The 14,935-nt window shown below is 54.0% G+C and overlaps 1 long non-coding RNA gene across 5 annotated transcripts; it reads right to left on the bottom strand.

Annotated features, from left to right (window-relative positions):
• Nucleotides 1–629: 629 nt before the first annotated feature.
• Nucleotides 630–13,627, bottom strand: LOC120366780 (uncharacterized). Of its 5 annotated transcripts, none has more exons than XR_012514740.1 (3): nt 6,258–13,627; nt 2,667–2,794; nt 630–2,555 (listed from the first exon to the last, which is right to left on the bottom strand). It is a non-coding gene; the product is annotated as an uncharacterized LOC120366780 (long non-coding RNA). The 5 variants fall into 5 exon arrangements; XR_012514741.1 differs by having other exon boundaries at nt 630–2,794; nt 6,258–6,951; nt 7,128–13,627; XR_012514744.1 differs by having other exon boundaries at nt 630–2,794; nt 6,258–7,285; nt 7,390–13,627.
• Between the last annotated feature and the right edge of the window lie 1,308 nt (nt 13,628–14,935).

Below are 14,935 nucleotides of genomic sequence, written 5' to 3'. Positions count from 1 at the left end.
AAAACAAACAAACAAAAAAAGTGAAAAACTGGCCCGGCATGGTGGCTCACACCTGTAATCCCAGCACTTTGGGAGGCCGAGGCGGGTGCATCACGAGGTCAAGAGATTGAGACCATCCTGGTCAACATGGTGAAACCCCATCTCTACTAAAAATACAAAAAATTAGCTGGGCATGGTGGCACGTGCCTGTAATCCCAGCTACTCAGGAGGCTGAGGCAGGAGAATTGCCTGAACCCAGGAGGTGGAGGCTGCGGTGAGCCGAGATCGCGCCATTGCACTCCAGCCTGGGTAACAAGAGCGAAACTCCGTCTCAAAAAAAAAAAGAAGAAAAAAAAGAAAGAGAAGAAAGAAAGAAAGGCCAGGAGTGATGGCTCATACCTGTAATCCTAGCACTTTAGGAGCCCGAGACAGGTGGATCACCTGAGGTCAGGAGTTCAAAACCAGCCTGACCAACATGGTGAAACCCTGTCTCTATTAAAAATGCAAAAATTGCCGGGCGCGGTGGCTCAAGCCTGTAATCCCAGCACTTTGGGAGGCCGAGGCGGGCGGGTGGATCACGAGGTCGAGAGATCGAGACCATCCTGGTCAACATGGTGAAACCCCGTCTCTACTAAAAATACAAAAAATTAGCTGGGCATGGTGGCGCGTGCCTGTAATCCCAGCTACTCAGGAGGCTGAGGCAGGAGAATTGCCTGAGCCCAGGAGGCGGAGGTTGCGGTGAGCCGAGATCGCGCCATTGCACTCCAGCCTGGGTGACAAGAGCAAAACTCCGTCTCATTAAAAAAAAAAAAAAAAAAAAATGCAAAAATTAGCTGGGGGTGGTGGTGAGAATCTGTAGTCCCAGCTACTCAGGAAGCTGAGGCAGGAGAATCACTTGAACCTTGGAGGCAATGGTTGCAGTGAGCCGAGATCACGCCACTGTACTCTAGCCTGGGCGACAAAGTGAGATTGTGTCTCAAATTAAAAAAAAAAAAAAAAAAAAGAATAAAAAATAAGAGCAATAAATATTTTTTTAAAGGAGGCCAAGATAGGAATTAGCAGCTAAGGATTTTAAAGGTCACTGTGACCTGGTGCATGACACACACACACACACAGATAGTCCCTGACTTATGATGATTTGACTTAAAATTTTTCTACTTAACCATGTTGTGAAAGTGATGATCTCAGCAGAAATCACACTTCAAGTGTTGAAAAAAGAATTAAGAGATAAGGTCTCACTCTGCAGCCCCGGCTGGAGTGCGGTGGCATAATCATAGCTCACTGTACCTTGAACTCTTGGGATCAAGTAATCCTCTTGCCTCAGCCTCTGAGGCAGAGTGCAAATCCCAGCACTTTGGGAGCCTGAGGCGGGTGAATCACGAGGTCAAGAGACCAAGACCATCCTGGCCAACATGGTGAAACCCCATCTCTACTAAAAATACAAAAATTAGCCAGGCGTGGTGGTGTGAGCCTACAGTCCCAGCTATTCAGGAGGCTGAGGCAGGAGAATCCCTTGAACCCAGGAGGTGGAGGTTGCAGTGAGCTGAGATCCAATCACTGTACTCCAGCCTGGTGACAAAGTGAGAACCGGGCTCAGAAAAAGAAAAAAGAGATTCTCCTGCTTCAGCCCTCTTAGTAGCTGGGATTACACGTGTCTGCCACCACACCCAGCTAATTTTTGTATTTTTAGTAGAGATGGAGTTTCAGCATTTTGGCCAGGCTGGTCTTGAACTCCTTACCTCAAGTGATCTGCCCACCTTGGGCTCCCAAAGTGCTGGGATTACAGGCAGGAGCCACCACACTCGGCCCTTATTTTTTATTGTTTTTTTAATTTAACAACCAGCGTGATAGTATTGGTCTGTATCTATTGACTGATTTTTCTCCTGGTTATGGGTAACATTTTCCTGCTTCAATACATGCCTCCTAATTTTTCACTGAATGACACTGTAATCTTTACATCATTGAGTCTCTGTTTTTTTTTTTTTTTTTTTTTTTTGTCGTCTCTTTTTAGAATGCTGAAGTTAGTTTTGACGGAAAGTCAGTTTGCAGAGCTGGTTGATATTTTTGAGGCTTATTCTGAAGTTTTGTTTAGTAAAGTCTAAATGACGCTTTTGTTCTGGGATAGTTTAGATTTGCTACCAAGGTGAGACTCTTGCGTAACCTTCACCATGTGCCCTGAGTGCCTGATGAAGTCTGTTGAACGTCCTCAGGTCCTGTGCACCCTGTCATGCGCTCCGTGTTACAGCTGCCCAGCTGTCACTCTTTGCTCAGTGTCATGGGTTTTCCTTGGACATATGCACAGTTTAAGATTTAGCAAAATCCGGCCGGATGCGGTGGCTCATGCCTGTAATCCCAGCACTTTGGGAGGCCGAGGCGGGTGGATCACGAGGTCAAGAGATCGAGACCATCTTGGCCAACATGGTGAAACCCCGTCTCTACTAAAAATGCAAAAAATTAGCCGGACGTGGTGACGCGTGCCTGTAATCCCAGCTACTTGGGAGGCTGAGGCAGGAGAATTGCTTGAATCCAGGAGGCGGAGGTTGCGGTGACCCGAGATCGCGCCATTGCACTCCAGCCTGGGTAACAAGAGCGAAACTCCGTCTCAAAACAAAACAAAACAAAACAAAACAAAAAAAAGATTTAGCAAAATCCTTAAGGGAGCCTCTATCTGGATTTCTAGAACTCACCATCTGCATGGCTACCCCCACACAGGCCCTCTGCCTTGGAAATTCCAATCGTTTCAGCCTCTTCAAACTCCAGTCTCTATGTCTCGGTTCACAGGACGTCTCTGTTCTGTGTCTCAGTCCAGAAAGACCTGCAGGTAGAAAGCCATGGTAACTGCAGGGCTCACATCCCTTGCATCTCTTAGGGATCACGTCGTGCACTGCCTCTTGTGCTACGTCTAAAAACAGCTGCTTCAGGACCTTTCTGTCTAGTTTTCTAGTTGTATACGGCAGGAGAGTAAGTCCCATGCCAGGTGTCCCAAGATGGCCAGAAGTAGAAGGCCCTTCTATACTTTGGAATGTATGCTTTAAAAATATTTTACACAGCCGGGCGCGGTGGCTCAAGCCTGTAATCCCAGCACTTTGGGAGGCCGAGGCCGGTGGATCACAAGGTCAAGAGATCAAGACCATCCTGGTCAACATGGTGAAACCCTGTCTCTATTAAAAATACAAAAAATTCCTGTAATCCCAGCACTTTGGGAGGCCGAGGCGGGTGGATCACGAGGTCGAGAGATCGAGACCAACCTGGTCAACATGGTGAAACTCCGTCTCTACTAAAAATACAAAAAATTAGCTGGGCATGGTGGCACGTGCCTGTAATCCCAGCTACTCAGGAGGCTGAGGCAGGAGAATTGCCTGAACCCAGGAGGCGGAGGTTGCAGTGAGCCGAGATCGCGCCACTGCACTCCAGCCTGGGTAACATGAGCGAAACTCCGTCTCAAAAAAAAAAAAAAAAAAAAAAAAAAAAAAATTCAAAAGATTAGCTGGGCATGGTGGCGCATGCCTGTAATCCCAGCTACTCAGGAGGCTGAGGCAGGAGAATTGCATGAACCCGGGAGGCGGAGGTTGCGGTGAGCCGAGATTGCGCCATTGCACTCCAGCCTGGGTAACAACAGCGAAACTCCGTCTCAAAAAAAAAAAAAAGGCCGGGCGCGGTGGCTCAAGCCTGTAATCCCAGCACTTTGGGAGGCCGAGGCGGGCGGATCACGAGGTCAAGAGATCGAGACCATCCTGGTCAACATGGTGAAACCCTGTCTCTACTAAAAATACAAAAAATTAGCTGGGCATGGTGGTGCGTGCCTGTAATCCCAGCTACTCAGGAGGCTGAGGCAGGAGAATTGCCTGAACCCAGGAGGCGGAGGTTGCGGTGAGCCGAGATCGCGCCATTGCACTCCAGCCTGGGTAACGAGCGAAACTCCGTCTCAAAAAAAAAAAAAAAAAAAAAAATATATATTTTACACATAAATAACATACTCTTGCTGTCAGGTTTGGTGGCAAGCAGACCTGCAGGTAGAAAACCATGGACTAGGATTACAGTTGACACTTGTAATCCCAACACTTTGGGAGGCCGAGGCGGGAGGATCACTTGAGCCCAGGGGTTTGATAGCAGGCTGGCAAACATAGTGAGACTCCATCTCTACAAAAGGGAAACAAAATTAGCCAGGCGTGGTGGTGTGCGCCTGTGGTCTCAACTACTCCAGAGGCTGAGAGAGAAGGATCACTTGAGCTCTTGAGGTCAAGGCTGCAGTGAACCGAGATTGTGCCACTGCACTCCAGCCTGGAGAACAGAGTGAGACCTTTTCCAAAAAAGAAACCAAAAGGATCTATCCTTCCGTGACCTGATACGTATGTATTCATTTATTTAAGACATGGGGTCTCGTTCTGCTGTCCAGAGTGCACTGATGCAGTCCTGGCTCGCTGCAGCTTTGACCCACTGGACTCAAGTGATCCTTGTGCCTCAGCCTCCCGAGTAGTGGGGAGTGCAGGTGTGCACCACTACACCCGGCCGGTACGATACTTTTTTTTTTTTTTGAGACAGTTTCGCTCTTGTTACCCAGGATGGAGTGCAATGGCGCGATCTCGGCTCACCGCAACCTCCGCCTCCTGGGTTCAGGAAATTTTCCTGCCTCAGCCTCCTGAGTAGCTGGGATTACAGGCACGCGCCACCATGCCCAGCTAATGTTTTGTATTTTTAGTAGAGACGGGGTTTCACCATGTTGACCAGGATGGTCTCGATCTCGACCTCGTGATCCACCCACGTCGGCCTCCCAAAGTGCTGGGATTACAGGCGTGAGCCACCGCGCCCGGCCGATCTGATCTTTTTTATTGGAGACACTGTCTTGCTCAGTCTTCCAGGTTGTAGTACGGAGGTGCAAACACAACTCACTGCAGCCTCCCCAGGTAGCTGGGACCACAGGTGTGAGCCACCATGCTTGGTTAATTTTCAAATTTTTTTGTAGAGATGGGGCTCTCACCACGTGGCCCAGGCTGGCCTTGAACTCCCAGTCTCAAGCACTTCTCCCACATCAGTCTCCCAACGTGCTGGGATTACAGGTGTGAGCTACCGTGCCCGGCCGCCTGTTCCTAATTTTCAAGGAGAATTTTTTTTTTTTTTTAATATGAGGAATTTTCCAAATATTCCTGCCAACTAATTTCAAATCGGGCAGGCTTGCACAACTGGCTTGTTGCTTTCAATGAATAATACCTCGTAAGACTTTGCCAAGACAACTACAGGTATATCCTGTTCTTCTTTCCATTTGCCATTACAACTGAAGCTTTTTTTCCCTGGGTAATAAAATATTCATTGCAGGATGGCTGGGCTGAGATTCTTTTATTCTCCTCATTGGACAAGTCAGTTGCTGCCACATCACTATGGTTTGATCACCTCTGTCAAGACGACATGAGTGTTAAAGGTTTCCTATCACTCCAGACACTACCTTTTTTTTTGTTTTAAGAGATGAGGGTCTCAGTCTGTTGCCCAGGCTGGAGTTCCGTGGTGCAATCATAGCTCACTGCAGCTTTGACATCTAGGGCTGAAGAGATCCTCCCACCTCAGCCTCCCAAGTAGCTGGGACTGCAGGTATGGTCCACCATGCCTGGCTGATTTGTAGATTTTTTTTTTAGAAACGGGGTTGCACCCTGTTGTCCAGGCTGGTCTTGAACACCTGGGTTCAAGTGATCTGCTGACCTCAGCCTCCCAAAGTGCTGGGATTACGGGCGTCCACTGCGTCTGCCCCCCATCACCATTTTAAGAGAGATTATCTAAAATGAAATTACTGGGTGACAGGCTATAGCCTTTTTTAGGCTGCTCATATGCATTGCCACATTACTTTCCAAAAAGTTGTGCCAACTTATGCGTCCTGCATGTTAAAGTTAATCTCACCTGAAGTTTTTTTTTTTTTTTTTTTTTTTTTTGAGATGGAGTTTCGCTCTTGTCACCCAGGCTGGAGTGCAATGGCGCGATCTCGGCTCACCGCAACCTCCGCCTCCTGGGTTCAGGCAATTCTCCTGTCTCAGCCTCCTGAGTAGCTGGGATTACAGGCACGTGCCACCATGCCCAGCTAATTTTTTTGTATCTTTAGTAGAGACGGGGTTTCACCATGTTGACCAGGATGGTCTCGATCTCTCGACCTTGTGATCCACCCGCCTCGGCCTCCCAAAGTGCTGGGATTACAGGCTTGAGCCACCGTGCCCGGCCTTATCTCACCTAAAGTTAATCTCCAGTTTGCAAAGGACTCATCTCTCCTTAGAAATTGAAAAATGGTAGATACTCACGTTCCCAGCATCCCTTGCTGTCAGGACTCGGTCACATGGCCCGGGCTCCACCAACCACTCCAACCTTCAGTTGGAAGCCTGTGGTGTCTTCACACCATAAGCGGGGGCAGCATAGAACCGGTTCTGGCAGTGAGGCTGGCGGTGGGTCTAGTGGACATCTGGTGGCTGGCATCTGTGGCATCCATGCTGTTGCTGAGGTGGCTGGGGCAGCAGCAGCAGCAGCAGGAGGAGGAGGGCTCTGCCCCCTCCAGGTGAGCAGCAGGATCTCAGGTTTTGTAGCCCGCCAGGCAGCCTTGACCTGATCCCCACCCGGCTGGGGAGTCTGTGAGCCTCCCCATCCTTGTCTTCCCACCTGTGGCAGGCAGACCTGCCGCCTGCCCTATATCCATTCCCCTTCTTTCCTGCCTATGGAACTCTACTTTTTGGGGGTCTGCCAAGCCCCTGGGAACAGAGCATGCTTGGCCAGTGCTGCCATGACAACCTGGCTCTGTGCCGTCTCAGAATCCCTCACAGTACGGCGGCTCATGGGGCCTGCTGTGGCCGTTGAGGCCTCGGGGGAATCTGCTGCAGGGCTTTAGGGGAGGTTTGTCTTTCCCTATAAAAGGGCACAGATGTGACTGGCCCTGTCTCTTCGTCCTTTCTTTGTGCCTTGACTGTAGAGGCGTGTGTGGTATTTGGAGTTCCAGCAGCCGCCCTGTAAACAACATAGACAAACGCCCACCAGTCTGGGTTGCTGATGGGATAACTCCCACCTCCAGATTTCTAGTTAACCTGAGAAAGAAAAAAACCCTCCGTACTTGGAATCGCCCGTCGGTTGGGTATTCTGCTGCTTGCATGTGAATTTATTCCTCACTAGCACCACGTTCTTACCTGGATAGCCGGTGGGCCTGCCTCTGCAGATCGACGGCGAGGCTATGGCAGACAGGTTCTCGCTTTCCCTGATGACAGCATTCAGGCTGTGTTGTCCAGGATTCTTGGTTGCATGCCACAGATGCCCAACCCTCAGTAACGACGTGAACAAAGGCAGTCTGGGGGGATGAGACCAGGTCCCACTGAAGCCACAGCGCGATAGAGCCCTTCTCAGAGGTGGGAGGGAGCCCAGGGAAGCGTCGCCCCGCCCGTGCGCTCTCACTGCGGTTCGGTGGGGCAGGGGGCGTGGCCCAGCCTGCATCCTCTGTGAGGACCCAAACTCTCCGTGCGGCTGCTGATCTCCGTCTCTGAGTCTTCTCTGTCACTGCCTGGAGATTCAAAGTCCCCGCAGAAACATGGGATCTGGGAAGCACAGGGCTGCTGAGTGGAAGGCTGTATCCGGCCCTTCTGGCTTCAAAAGTGGGCCTTGTGGCCGGGCACAGTGACTCAGGCCTGTAATTCCAGCACTTTGGGAGGCTGAGGTCGGCGGATCACTTGAGGTCAGGAGTTTGAGACCAGCCTGGCCAATATGGTGAAACCCTATTTCTACTAAAAGTACAAAAACTAGCTGGGCCTGGTGGTGGCAGGTGCCTGTAATCCCAGCTATGTGGGAGGCTGAGGCAGGAGAATTTCTTAAACCTGGGAGGCAGAGATTGCAGTCAGCTGAGATTGTGCCGCTGCACTCCAGCCTGGGCGACAGAGTGAGTGAGACATTATCTAGGCCACCATGCTGGGAAAGAGCAGAAGTTGGGGCTCCGGGGCGAGCTGCGGCAGAGAGCTGTGTTCTGATTGGTTGAGGCCTGGATTGCCTGAACTAATCACGATGGAGGTGGGGGCCCCCTCACCCGACTGGCTGGCGGGTGCAGGGCCAGCTCCAGGCCCACGAGGCAGGTGGCTGATGTCCTGGTCCAGGCGCTTATGGAGGGAGGCCTCTATAAGCAGGTGGTTTTATTCCAGGAAAGCAGCATGTGCTGTGGTTAAGAGCGTGCACACAGAGCCGTCCTACTTGGGTTGTGTCCTGGCTCTGCCACTGAATAGCTGTGCAATCTGTGTCAAGTTACACAACCTCCTTGTGCCTCAGTTTTTGAATCAACGTGGTGGGAGGTTCCTACCTCGTGGGCAGGTTGTTAACCTGTGATCTGCAGGGCACTGTGGCTCATGCCTGTAATCCCAGCACTTTGTGAGGCCAAGGCGGATGGATCACAAGATTAGGAGACCAGCCTGGCCAATATGGCGAAACCCTGTCTCTACAAAAAGTACAGAACTAGCCGGACATGGTGGCAGGCATCTGCAATCCCAGCTACTCAGGAGGCTGAGGCAGGAGAATCACTTGAACCGGGAGGTGGAGGTTGCAGTGAGCCAAGACTGCCCTATTGCACTCCAGCCTGGGACACAGATCAAGACTCTGTTTCAAACAAACAAACAACAACAACAAACAACAAAACAAAACCGACAACAATAAAAAATAAGTCGTGTTATCACCACAACCCCAACTTTCTGGTTCATAACAGACCAGAGAGTTGACGTGCATGCCCTGAGTCAGCAAACACTGACCAAGTGCCACGGTATGCCAGGTGTGTGGGTGGGTCTGCAGTCAGCCCCTGTGTTGGACAGCAGCTCCCCGAAGCCCGGGTACTGTGTGGGCAGAAGTGCCCTGGAAGGTGAGTGCGTGGCTTCTGATACATGGAGGACCAAGAATTTTCCAGGCAGAAGAAACACCATGTGCCATGAATGAGGGGAGGACCAGACAGTCAGGCCGGCAGCCCCCAGGGGACGGGGCCATGGAGAGGAGCGTGTTCAGGCTCATCCGTCCCAGGGCTCGGGCCACAAATGCAGGGCTTCCCCTACTGTCCTCTGTCAGAAGAGGAAAGCCATGCACCTCTAAGGTCTCCTCTCTCCCTCCCCTTCCCTGCTGTACTTTTTTTTTTTTTTTTAAGACAGGGTCTTGCATGTTGCCCAGGCTGGAGTGCAGTGGTGCGATTATAGCTCACTGCAGCCTGAAACTCCCCAGCCCAAGTGATCCTCCATCAGCCTCTGGAATAACTGGGACTATAGGTGCGCACCACCCTCAGTAACCACGTGCCCAATCCTCAGTAACAAAGTGAAAAAAGGCAGTCTGGGGGATGAGATCAGGTCCCGCTGAAGCCACAGGGTGAAAGAACCCTTAGAAGGTGGGAAGGAACCCATGGAAGCATCGCCTGGCCCAGGCCTACTCAGAGTGGTTCAATGAGGTGGAGGGGTGGCCCAGTGTGAGGACCCCAGCTCTCAGGGCAGCTGCTGCTGATCCTGAGTCTCGGAGTCTTCTCTGTCACTGCCTAGAGATTCAAAGTCCCCACGGAGGAAGCATTGGAGCCATGCCTGGCTAATGTTTTTTTTTTTTTATTTTTATTTTTCGAGACGGAGTCTTACTCTGTCGCCAGGCGCCAGGCTGGAGTGCAGTGGCACAATCTCAGCTCACCGCAACCTCCGCCTCCCAGGTTCAAGCAATTCTGTCTCAGCCTCCCAAGTAGCTGGGACTACAGGTGCACACCACCACGCCCAGCTAATTTTCGTATTTTTAGTAGAGACAGGGTTTTGACAGGTTGGCCAGGATGGTCTTGGTCTCTTGACCTCGTGATCCGCGCGCCTCGGCCTCCCAAAGTGCTGGGATTACAGGCTTGAGCCACCGCGCCCGGCTTGTTTTCTTTTTTAAATCTTCTGTAGAGACAGGGTTCACTATGTTGCCCAGGCTGGTCTCAAACTCTGTGCCCCCAGCAGTTCTGTCCTTGGCTCCAAAGCGCTGGCATTACAGACTGAGCCACTCTTCTGTGTTTATAACCAGCTCTTCTTAGGTGCCTGGCTACCCCTGCTCTGCTGCTGCTTTAGGCACGTTGGTCCTTTGCTGCTGTGTAACAAATTACTCCGAAACATAGGGGCCTATAGCAAGCATGTATCATCTCACAGCAGCCAGGCGCAGGAAGCAACTCACCTGGGTGCTCTTCCACAGGCTGCGTGCTGAGCTGGAAAAGCCACTTCCAAGCTTGTTCCCATGGCTGCTCGCAGGGAGTGAGTTCCCTCCCCATGTAGAGGAAGGGAAACGAGATGAGAGAGAGGAGAGACAGAGAGAGAGAGCGCATGAGAGAGAACCAGGATGAAAGCTGCTGTGTCTCTCTAACCTGACCTGCTGGCACCTCTGCCCTGCTCTACTGATGATATAGACCCCCCCTTGGTGGGGTGTGGCTGACCGGAGGCAGGGTTGTGGGCCTGTGGATCATCTGGGAGGCTGCATACCCTGCATGGCTGCTTTTCTGCTGTGTGTGTGTGTTTGTGTGTGCGTTTGGGGTGCGTTTTTGTGTGCATTTCTGTGTGACTCTGTATGTGTGTATGTGTTTGTCATTGTGTGTGTTTGGATGTGTGTGTTTGGGTGTGTTTTTCTGTTTGTGTGACTGTGTATGTGTCTGGATGTGTGTTTGTGTGACTGTTTTGTGTGTGTTTGGATGTGTGTGTGACTGTGTGTATCTGGGTGTGTGTATGTGTTTGTGTGTGACTGTGTGCGTGTTTGCATGTGTGTGACTGTGTGTGCGTATTTGGATGTGTGTGACTGTGTATGTGGGTGTATGTGTTTGCGTGACTGTGTGTGGATGTTTGCGTGTGTGTATGACTGTGGGTGTGACTACGTGTGCGTGTTTGCATGTGTGTGTGACTGTGTTTGGGTGTGTGTATGCGTGTGTGTGACTTGTGTGTGTTTGGATGTGTGTGTGATTGTGTATGTGTGTTTGGATGTGTGACTGCATGTGTGACTGTGTGCATGTTTGCATGTGTGTGGGTGTGCACACACACTCCTGCCTGCATGTATCTGTTTTAGTAGCTAGTCACTGTTGTTATGAAGATGTCTCAAGTCCACTTGGAGCAGATTGAGGGTCACCCCTAGAAAGCGGAATGTGGCTCCTCTGAATCCCTACTTGGGAGGTCCCAAGCTCAGATCTGCCTGCCCAGAGCAGATGAAGGATTCTCGTGGATACTGCCTTCGGATTTCTTTTTGAACACTCATATTTGCTGCGAGTAGTGAGGCTCCCAGATCCTGTCTGTCTTGGCGATGTAGGCAAACGAATGGGCAGCATCCAAACTGTCCCCATTAGCTGAGGCCCCCAGCCCTGAGGAAGGCAGGGAAGAGAGAGGCGGGGTCAAGACTATGTGGTCCTGATACAGGACCCGGACGGATGGGCATTCAGGGCTTCAGGTGAATGAGTCGCCTGTCAGGGACAGCACCAGTGACGTTCCTGTACCAGCGGGTGGCCCCAAGCCAAACCAAGGCGTGTCTGGGAGCCGAGGACAGGGGCTTCAGTGTGGGGGACTCATTACATCAGCCACTGGAGGGTCAGGAGATAATCTGTCTCTCTCTGTCCCACGTGGCCTCTGTGGAAATCGAACAGTGTTGCTCATTTTTAAAGATAAATAATGCATCAATATAAAAAAGTCAGGCAGTGGATGCAGAGGGGGCAGGCAGTTGGGGCTGGATTTATCGGCTCTGTAAGGAGTGTTGCTGGGGCCATTCTGGCTTCCTCCTGCTGACAGCCAGGTGCTCAGGGGCCCCTCCACCGAGGTCATGAGCCAAGCCACCCACCCCAACTGGGGGGCCCCTGATCAGCTGAAGGGCCATGCTCCCTCCAGCTGGTAACTCAGAAACATCGGGGACTAACTGCACTGGGACAGAGACTGTGAGGGAGCTAGGGGCAGGAAGGAACAGTCCCAGCCCTGGAACAGATGGTGGACCTGCCCTGGGGCTGAGCGCTCCTGTGTCCTCACTGCGAGGGGCTTCTCTGGGCCTGGCCACAGTGAGGCTAATGGGGTCCCCAAGGGGCTGTGCCTCCGGGTTCCTTAGCATGAAGCTACAGGCACCCTGCAGGCCCAGATGGCCCCCCAGTGCTGTGCCCACCCTCCCAACAGGCACCTTTCCGACATCCCACCAACACCCAGGACCACCCGTCCATGTTTGCCAGTTTGGAAAGTGAGGAATGATACTTCCTGGCTGTCTGAATTTGAATTTCTTTGGTTTTTGGAGGACGTGAGCTCCTTTCCGTTTGTTTGAAGCCATCGTGAATCTCTGTTCAGTCTGCCAGTTTTCTATGAAAGGGCCCCGTTTCCCTTGCCGATGGCAGGCTGTGAGTGGTGGCGTTGTGGTGCGTGCGGGTGAGGAGGGCTGACGCTGGCCTGAAAGGCCATCTTGAGTCTGGAATCTTACCGGGGATCTGCAGCCACCGCTGTGTGTCAGAAAAGGCTTAGAGAGGTCCCCTGGGCGTCAGGCGGGATGCAGCAGGAATCAGAGGCAGAAAGAGCTCAGGTCCCAGGTGGAGGAGCAGGCCGGCCACAGCAGCTGTACAGCGGGGAAGGGGCCACCAGCTACCGGAGCCCAAGCAGGAACCGGGCTTGAGGGGGACGAGGAGTGAGGGAGAGGGCTGAACTTAGACAGGGGAGTGGGGGCCCTCTGAGAAGACATTCGAGCAAAGATTTGCAGGAGGAGATGGGGGTGCGTGGAGCAAGAACAGCCCTCAGAGGGCTGGGCGCGCAGAGGCCCGGCCGAGAAGAGCCTTCGGGAGTTGCAGAAAGGCCAGGGGACCAGGAGGCCAGCGCCGTGGGGTCTGGGCCAGGGGGGCAGGCTAGCTGGGGGCCTGTGGGTCCGGGAATGCTCTGGCTTCTGCTCCGAGGGCTGGGTGGGTAGGCTATCAGTTTTCCCGCTGAGGAGCGCAGACAGGTGGGAGGAAGCCCCGTTCGCAGAGAGCACGGAGCTCCAAGCCGTGTGACCCAGAGGTCACTTGCCGGTGGGAGGCAGAGCCCAGCCGAGCCTTGGGTCCGCAGGCGGGCGCCGGCTCCTCTGCAGAGCTCCCGGTTAGCCAGCCTCCGCCCTTCCCTCCAGGACTTCGGGGTCCCGCTCCACAGCCAGGAGGCCTTTGGGGAGCAAAGGTCCAGGCCGTGGGAGTCTAACGCATCACCAGCCCCCACAGCAACAAGGGTTGCCGGAGGAAAGGACGGCTGGGACGGTGGGAGGGGCCGTGGCATGGGTGCGGGGCGTCGGGGGGTGCTGGAGGCCTCCGTGCGCCCCGTTATGCGTGGGGCGAAGTGCTGGCAGCCCCGACCCGCGTCCCTCTGCAAAACGCTCCTGGCATCCCGCTGGGCTCCGGCATGCTCAGCCTCCACGGCCTCCTCCCTCTGGGAAAGCGGAGTCCGGGGCCCGTTCCCGGAGGCTCTGAGCGGCCTGGGGCGCCCGGGCGTCGGGGCCGGGGCAGCGGAGACCCTCCGCCCCCTCTCAGGGGGCACAGCCCGGCCCGGAAGAGGCCGGCGACACCGGGCCCTCAGAGCCGGCCAGGGGCTCCAAGCCCCGCCGCCGACCTCGGGAACCGCCCCAGCCCCTCCACTCGGCAGCCGGAGGGGCCCGTCCGGGGCTGGGCCGAGGACCCGGAGGCAGGACGGCGGAAGACGCCCGGGGAGCGGCGCGGCCGCGGGGCCGAGTGCGCACGCGCCGGACTCACGGGCCGTCCCACGATTGGTCCAGGCGGCCGCGCTCTCGGCCAATGGGCGCGCGGCTCCCGGCTCGGCGCGGAACCCCGGGGCGCGGGGCGGGAGGCTCCGTCTCGGGCCGGGTCCCGCGGGTCTTTCCCACTCGCCGCCCGCCGCCCGCCGCCGCCGCAGAGACGAGGCCGGCGAGTCCGTGATCCTGGCCGCCCCGAGCCGTGAGCCCGTGGGCAAAGCGGGGGCTGAGACACGCGGAGCCCCGCCGGTCCCGGCCCCTCGCACCCCTCGCGGGGCCTCCCCGCCCAGCCCCGGCCGGCCCCGCCCTCCCTGCCCCCATCCTGCGGGGCAGAAAAACGATCCCTGGCTGGCGGGGCCGCGCCTGTGGCTCCAGCCATTCGGGAGGCCAAGGCGGGAGGATCGCTTGAGCCCGGGAGGTGGAGGCTGCAGGGAGCCGTGACCACCGCTGCACCCCAGCCTGGGCCGCAGGGCGAGACCCTGTCTCTAAGCCGAACGAATCAACCGTGCTTAGAAAGCACACAGGCTTGTTGCAAAAACCATCAGCAAAAATCAGCAGTGGTCATCTCTGGGTGGTGGGGTCGGAGCTAAACAAGCAATATTTCGGCCGGGCACGGTGGCTCACGCCTTTGGGAGGGGTAAGCCCGGCACTTTGGGAGGCCGAGGCTGGCGGATCATTTGAGGTCAGGGGTTCCAGACTTCGTCTGTATTTCTGTTTCTGTTGTAAAAATACAAAAGACATACACGCCTGCAATCCCAGCTACTCTGGAGGCTGAGGCAGGAGAATCACTTGAGCCTGGATGCAAAGGTTGCAGTGAGCCGAGATCATGCCACTGCACTCCCACCTGGGCAACAGGGGAAGACTCCGTCTCAAAGAAAAGAAAAGAAAAGAAAAGAAAAGAAAAAAGCCCGGGCCTGGTGGCTCACGCCTGTAATCCCAGGACTTTTGAGAGGCTGAGGCGGACGGATTATGAGGGCAGGAGTTCGAGACCATCCTGGCCAACATGGTGAAACCCCGTCTCTACTAAAAATACAAAACATTAGCTGGACATGGTGGCGCGTGCCTGTAATCCCAGCTACTCAGGAGGCTGAGGCAGGAGAACTGCCTGAACCCAGGAGGCGGAGGTTGCGGTGAGCCGAGATCGCGCCATTGCACTCCAGCCTGGGTAACAAGAGCGAAACTCCGTCTCAAAAAAAAAAAAAAAAAAAAAAAATTATTTCGGTTAGTGTTAGCATATTGTTTGCATGAAAATATTGCTTTTTAA

The sequence above is a fragment of the Saimiri boliviensis genome, chromosome 17, assembly GCF_048565385.1.
Source record: "Saimiri boliviensis isolate mSaiBol1 chromosome 17, mSaiBol1.pri, whole genome shotgun sequence".
Lineage (NCBI taxonomy): Eukaryota > Metazoa > Chordata > Mammalia > Primates > Cebidae > Saimiri > Saimiri boliviensis.
Note: the sequence above shows the minus strand (reverse complement) of the source record. Positions and strands in the feature narration are given on the sequence as shown.